The sequence below is a fragment of the Pongo abelii genome, chromosome 10, assembly GCF_028885655.2.
Source record: "Pongo abelii isolate AG06213 chromosome 10, NHGRI_mPonAbe1-v2.0_pri, whole genome shotgun sequence".
Classification (NCBI taxonomy): domain Eukaryota; kingdom Metazoa; phylum Chordata; class Mammalia; order Primates; family Hominidae; genus Pongo; species Pongo abelii.
The window spans coordinates 109,744,149-109,752,243 of NC_071995.2; positions in this window are offsets into that span (position 1 = coordinate 109,744,149).

Below are 8,095 nucleotides of genomic sequence, written 5' to 3' on the forward strand. Positions count from 1 at the left end.
GTCATAATACTCCCTCATTCAGAAGGTAGCAGGGTTTTAAAACACTAAAGTAGTTTTAAATCTATCTTTAAAAAAAAAAAAATCTCAATTTTACTGCTGGAGAAGGCTGTAGAACTCATCAGAGAAAGAATAGAAACTGGGCATTCCTCTAACCACTGAACAGTTCTTTCCTTCCAACACCTAGCTCCTCTTAGCACATTTCTTTGTGTATTACAGTCAGAAAATAACAGGATATTGGACTTTCCGGGGCTTTTCAGTCTTTGGTTTAGGACTCCCCCTTAGGCTGATGGACAACAATCATCATAATAGCTACCATTTCTTGCATATCGTCTGGATGCCAGGCACTGTGCCAGGCACTTACATGCAGGATCTTATGTGACCCGCATAGCAACTTACTAAATTTGTCACCTTGGGTGTGGCACATGCCCAGTGAAACACCATCCTCAGGATTATTGTTTCAACCTGCCAACTTTATTCATTTATCTTCCTGTCTAGCCCCCTAGATGCCATCTGAGGCTTTGACGTTCTTCTCTAGGAAAGACCATATTTCCAAGTTCCAGATGGAAAATGGACTGGTTATGGCCAGTCCCTGTGGCTTCCTATGGCAGCTTAAAGGACTCATCTTGCAGGATCCTGCCCTGGGCTCCCTCTTCCTCCTGTGTGCTGGATATGATGACAGCTGTCAAGAGGGACAAGGCATTTCAGGTGGGAAGTTTTCTAGACCCAAAATGGGGATCAGAAGTCACAGCTCCAAGCACAAGGGCTTGCCCTGGGGCTGGCTTTTCTTGAATCATTTCCTCTGAGATTCATGTTTTCCCATAAGAACCACTTGAATCCCCTCTTATTAGTCTCCCTCTGTCCTGAGCACTGGCCACACCCCTGTTCCTGTGTCTAAATTCTCCTGCTTCCCCAAGGGCTCTTTCTTGGCTGAGGTTTATCAGGCATCAGAGCATCTACTCCACAAGGTCACATGACTCTGGCATCTTCCCACTCATGCATTTCTTTTTTTTAAATATTTTATTTTATTTTATTTTATTTTTGAGATTGAGTCAGGCTCTGTCACTCAGGCTGGAGTGCAAAGGCATGATCTCGGCTCACTTGCAACCTCAACCTCTGCCTCTCAGGTTCAGGTGATTCTCCTGCCTCAGCCTCCAGTGTAGCTGGGATTACAGGCACACACCACCCCCGGCTAATTTTTGTATTTTTAGTAGAGATGGGGTTTTGCCGTGTTGGCCAGGCTCGTCTTGAACCCCTGACCTCAAGTGATTCACCTGTTTTGTCCTCCCAAAGTGCTGGGATTACAGACATGAGCCATCATGCCCAGCACCTACTCATGCATTTCCATCTAGCCATGGCCTGGCTGCCTGCAGCCAGTGTAAAATACCAATCCATCTTGATCTGTACACTTTTAATGAGCAACTACTATGTACCAGGCATTGGGCATTATTTCAGTGTTTCTCAAACTTCAGTCATTTGAATTCTGCTTCACAGGTTTTTGCAAGTTTCATCTGTACTACTTTTGAATTAATATTTTTATTTAAATTGTCTCCTTTTTTGTTTCAATAAATTTATTTTGAAAAGGAACTTTAGAGCACTGCCATCAGTGAAAAAAACAGTAGACAGTAACATTTTCCAAAAGTAGACAGTAACCTTAAAATAAATGCGTAACTATTAAAATAAAAACTTTTGGTCTCTGTCCCCCTAGTACCCACCAATGCTGCATATACCTGGAATGATGCTGCTTTTCACCCCATTCCCACAAGGTGGGTTTCATTGCCATCTCCATTCTACAGATGTAGGAACTAAGGTTCAGAGGGGTGAAGGGACTCGTACAAGGAAAGAGGTTTGGAAAGTGGTGGGATCGAGGTTCAAATCCAGGTCTGTCTGGAATGAACACCAATGACCCTCAGCCACAAGGCTTGGGGCCTCTGAGGCCCAGTCTTGGTTCCCAAGGTGTATGCAAGGGTCTTCTGTCTTCCCAGTGGTGGTATGCATTGATTCCCCAGGACGATGAAAACTTGCTGTACCCCCTTCTCCATTTATCCAGAGATAAAAGAGGCAGAGATTACTGTGAAAGCTTCCTGATGGTGTGAGAGAGTCACAGAGGTTCAATCTCACATCACATGACCCAGGTTTGTTCTCTGCCCATTCACTAACCACTATCTGCACTAATCTCTGGCGAGAGCTGATTGGCCCAAGCTGGGCTCCTGGCTCCAGCTGGGCCAATCGGATTCTTTCCTCTACTCTCTCTTTCTCTGTCCTCTAGCTGGGCTTGGGTCAAGGTGAGGAGACAATCAGCCCAAAGCGGACCCCGAGTGGAAGATGGTTGGTGTTCCAAAGGCAAATTAGGGTGCTAGTATCTGAGCAGGAAAAAGAGATATCAGGAAGGCCAAACAACAGACATTCCCTGTGGGCATAAAGTTGGTATTTGCAAAACAGCGCCAGTACCTGGATATTCCTGTTACCAGAAAAATGAAGAGCTGGATCGCCTTCCCAGTTTCTCGGATGGACACCGTGGTGTTTCTGAGGGAAGGTTATCAGGGCCCAGGAAAGTCGTTTTCTTTTCAGCCCCCACCCTGACCCTGGTTCCCTGAAAAGGTTGGAAGAGCTCCATCCCGGCCCTGTGGTGATGCCAGGCGATTATGTCCAGGACACCATGTCTGGACTAGTTGACCGAGAGATCTCGAGATCCCTTCTCTCTCATCACAAACCTCAGCCAAGAAACAGCCCTTGGGGAAGCAGGAGAATTTAGACACAGGGACAGGGGTGTAGCCAGTGCTCAGGAAAGAGGGAGACGAATAAGAGGGGATTGGCAAAGAGATGGTGATCCCTTTCCTTCCCCACTCCCCTCCACACCCCCCCTTTTTTTTTGAGATAGGGTCTTGCTCTGTCAGCCAGGTTGATCTCAAGTTATCCTCCCGTCTCGGCCTCCCAAAGTGCTGGGATTACAAGCATGAGCCTCCCCATACAGCTTTTCTTTTCCTCTTGTTCTCTCCCTCCCTCCTTTCTGCCTCTCTCTCATTCCCCCTCTCTTTCTATCCCTCCCTGTAGCCCAGATTCTCCCTTCCCACACACGTGGCCTAACACCACTTCCCCACTGCGCCCAAATTTCCTTCCTTTAAAGGTCTCAGTGCAGCTTGAGTAGAAGAGCGAATCCGATTGGCCCAGACAGAGCCAGCAGTCCATCTTGAGCCAATCAGCTCCAGCCAGGGTGGGGGTCACGTGATTTCCAGCCCAGTGATTTCAGGCGAAGGCGCCCAGGTCTCAGGAAGAGGGTGGTAGGGCCCAGGCTCCCATCCCGAGAGAAGCCCTTAAAATCCACCAGCATCCAGCTTCAATCTAGTGACTTTTAAATTTCTATATTCAAATCAGGCCTCTCTCTCGGGGCATGTGTGTGGCGGAGGGTGTGAGGGCTGCCTTCCGAGTGATAAAAAAGAGATTTAATAACATTGTTCAAATGTGGGAAAATGACACTGCGCCGTCCTTGTAAGAAGACAGGACTGCCCGAGCCACCGCTCAGCTCTGCTCAGAACTCCTGGGCCTGAGATAACATTGATTTGGGCGCTTGCATCACACATGTGCCACATGACGGATTGCTGGACGTTGACAGCATGGCTCCGCTACTAAAAACATATGACTCCATATGGAACGCCGTGGTGTGGGGTGGAAATCCTGGACGGCTCCAGGCTGCAGATGGCCATGTATAATTCACGGGATTTGTAAGACTCTGCATCTGCTCCGTTGCTCATTCTTCAGTTGTCAGACAGACATAATCCCGAGCCTCTTATTTTATAACACAGATCTGCCAACGGGAGTGGGGAGGGGAGCCGGGGAGGCAGAGCCGCTGCCAGGAGAACTCAGAAATAATTTGGGGAGAACATTCGGCATGTCAGCGAGGACAGAAGCGCGCACCGCAGGAAGCCCAGGCGAAGTTGGAAACAGGGCTGCCGGTTCCCTGGTCCCTCCCTGGAGGCCGGTTCTTGAAGAGGCTTCTGGAAGGGGATGTGCTTTGATCTTGTCTCTGCCTTCAGCTTCACCATAGCATTTAGGCTTAACCTGGATCAGCCTCACGGGTGAGCCAACAGGCCAAGTGTCAGGATATTGAGGCATTTTGTACATGAAGTCTGCCTCTCTTACAGGCTGTGTCATTGTCAGATTGTCGCACTATGTGACCAGCAAAGGTTAGAATTTTTGCACCACTACCTTAGGAAGCTTTTCCTGACTCTTCTTCACTAAATTAGGGAACTGTGGCAGGCATTGCTGGTAACCCATAGCTTCTCTGCCCTCACTGGAGTCATCTGCACTGGAGTTTTGGTGCAAGCCCCGGGGTTCTTCCATCTGCCTGGCTGGAGGCTTTTAATATTCTTTAGATGCCAGAGCTCGCTGGGTCCGTGCATGAGGACAGGCCAGCGTGCCAGGGAGTTGATGTCCCCAGGAGCAAATCTCAACCAACAAGACACAAGAGGTGGTGGCTAAACATCCCAGCTGCTCACCCCTCCTGAGGCAACACCGAGATATGTTCTGCACAGTTTCCTAGAGGGTCCTCGGTTGGGGGGTGGCGAGGTTGTGCCCTAGTTGCCACAGCATAAAGTCTGTTTAGTAACACACCCTTTAACACATATTCTCTTCCCTATTTAACTTCCCGCATTCCCCTACCGTCACTTCCTGGGATTACCTCCTGCAAATCTATATGCTCTCAAATTCTTGCTTTAAGGTCTGCTTTTCGGGGACCAAAATTAAGATAGGGATCCTCTTTCATTTTTTCTCAGAGCTGGAGATTTCTTCTGCCGTAACACTGATCACATTTGGTTGCCATGACTTGTTTAACTTTCTGCCTCCTTGTTGCTCTATGGGATCAGAGACTGTCTGTCTTATTCCCTTTTGTATTCACAGTGCCTGGCACTTAGTAGGTGCGTAATAAACATTTGTTGAGGTTCTCCTGGCCTCCCCACTTACCAGCTATAGAATCTTTGGCAAGTCACTTAACATGTCTCAGCCCCATCCATTCCCTCATTTGTAACACATGGACAATAATATCTACCTCACTAGTTTGTGGAATTGCAGTGAAGATTAAATAAAAGGATGATGGAGGAAAATCCTAGTAAATTCTGAAATGCTCAACCAAAGTAAGGACCCTACTGAGTCAGAATTTCTAAAACTGTCACTGCACTGGTTTACATGACTCAATTTCAGATGATATCCAGAAGCAATTTTATTGAACTAATTGCATGTTTATTTGAATTAAAATAGAGAAAAAATATAAGCAGTCACTCAAACTCAGATGTATTAATTAGAGATGCATTTGGTTTCAAATAACAGAAAACTCAACAAGTAGTGGCTTAAACAAGTAAGGGTTAAATGTTTTCAGTTAGCAAGATTTTTGGACTTCAACAGTCTAAGGTTGGTGCAGCTATCCAAGGACATTGCCAAAGACCTTGTCTTCTAAGGCCAGGGGTAGTGGCTCATGCCTGTAATTCTAGCACTTTTGGAGGATGAGGCAGGATTGCTTCAATCGAGGAGTTAGAGACCAGCCTGGGTAACATAGCAAGACCCCATCTTTATTTAGGGGGAAAAAAAAAGACCTCGTCTTCTAGCTTCCTTCTTTCATCCTTAGCATGAGGCTTTTATCCTTATAGCCTCAAAATGATGGCTCTACCTCCAGGCATTGCATCCCCATTCCAGGAAAGAAAAAGGGAAAGGGAGGAGGAAAAAGGATATACTATCTGAGTCTGTCCACCACCATCATTACCACTACCACTATTGCAATTTTTGAATTAGAAAAACAAGGAGTTATCTGGGAACTCCACCCAACAGACTTCTGCCTACATTTCATTGACCAGAACTATGTTTCCTGACTACTCCTAACTACATGGGAGTCTGAGAAAGCTTATTTATTTATTTATTTTTGAGCCAGGGTCTTGCTCTGTAGCCCAAGCTGGAGTGCAGTGGTGCAATCATGGCTCACTGCAGCCTCAACCTCCCGGGCTCAAGTGATCCTCTTGCCTCAGCCTCCCAAGTAGCTGAGATCACAGGTATGCACCACTATGCCTAACTAATTTTTTTTTGTTTTTTGTAGAGACGAGGTCTCCCTGTGTTGCCCAGGCTGGTCTCATACTCCTGGGCTCAAGTGATCCTCCTGCCTTGGCCTCCCAAAGTGCTGGGATTTGAGAGTAAGTTTTTGCCAAGTACAATGCTAATCACTTAGTGGGTCCTCATAGTTACTTTTTACCTAAAAGAAGTTCAGGTGGCATACGTACCTGTTATGGGTTAAATTGTATCCCCCCAAAAAGCTATGCTAAAGCCCTAACCCCCAGTACCTCAGAATGTGACTGTTGGGAGACAGGGTCTTTCCAGAGGCAATCAAGTTAAAATAAGGTCATGAAGATGGGTCCTATCCAATACAACAGGTGTCCTTATAAAAAGGGGAAATTCGGACGCAAAGACACATACCCAGGAAGAGGGTCATGTAAAGAAGAAGATGGAGATCGGGGTGCTGTTTCTACCAGCCAAGGAACACCACGCACTGCCAGCAACCCCAGAAGCCAGGGAAGCGGCCTGGAACAGATTTGCCTTCACAGGCCTCGGGGGGAACCAATGCTGCCAATACTTTGGTCTTTGGTCTCAGATTTCTGGCCTCTAGAACTATGAGACAATACATTTCTGTTGTTTAAGCCACCCAGTGTGTGGTACTTCATTATGGCAGCCCTAACAAACTAACACAGCACTCTTCTTCCATCTTATTTTGTCATTGTTGGATTTTTTTTTTTGTCTTTCCCGCAATATTTTATTTTCTTTTTGTTTTGTTTTGTTTTGTTTTTGAGACAGAGTCTCACTCTGTTGCCCAGGCTGGAGTTCAGTGGTGCCATCTCGGCTCACTGCAACCTCTGTCTCCTGGGTTCAAGCAATTCCCCTGCCTCAGCCTCCTGAGTAGCTAGGATTACAGGCATGCACCACCACACCTGGCTAATTTTTTTGTATTTCTAATAGAGATGGGGTTTCACCATATTGGCCAGGCTGGTCTCAAACTTCTGAGTGATCACTTCAAGTGATCGGCCCGCCTCATGCTCCCAAAGTGTTGGGATTACAGGTGTGAAGCACCACACCAGGCCTCCCTCAGTATTTTCTTATGAAAAATCCCAAATATACAGAAAAGTAGAAAGAATTGTGGATACCCATGTACCCACCTTCTACATTTTGTTATAATGTTAATTTTGATACGTTTAAGAAGTGCTCTGGCCTGACATAGTGTCTTACACCTGTAATCTCAGCACTTTGGGAGGCTGAGGCAGGAGGATCATTTGAGGCTGGGAGTTCAAGACCAGCTTGGGTAACATAGTGAGACTCCGTCTTTGCAAGATTTTTTTTTTCTACAAAATTTTTTAAAAATTAGCCAGGTATAGTGGCACACACCTGTGATCCCAGCTACTTGGGAGGCTGAGGCAGGAGGATCACTTGAGTCCAGGATGTTGAGGCTGCAGTGAGCTATGATCTCACCACCACACTCCAGCCTGGATGACAGAGCAAGACCCTGTCTCAAAAAAGAAAAAACAAAGGGTGTTGTCTGCCACTGGGACCTTTCCCGAGGCCCTTCTCTGTGCCCAGCACGGTGCTAGACACTTTACATGAAGAGCATCAGTCAGGGTTCTCATTGGCAGGCCATAGACACCCACCTAGCTGGACTGATTTAAGCAGATGAAGAATTAACGGAAGGACGTGGAGTCGCCGCAAAATCACGTGGAAGAAGCAGCAGCTTCAGAAGGGGAAAAGGGCTGAAGGGGGACTATGCATCCCCAAGCACAGCCAAAATCACACCCCAAGCCAGCCTGGTGAAGGCTCCTGTGCTAACCACTGACCCAGGTGTTGCTGACTGTGTCCCCCACTGCTGGAGCTGGATGTGACTGCCATTGCTGATGCCCCCCAATAATATGTTTCCCTGTCCTGGTTTCTTCAAACCTCAGCTCCCAGTTCAAAGTCTGAGGCCAGTGCACCTGATTGGCTGAGCCCATGTCATATAACCTATGACACAGGACACCCTGGCAGCCAGGGAGACTGGGAGAGCAAAGGCCAGGCTTCCAACTTCCAAAAAGAGATGAGG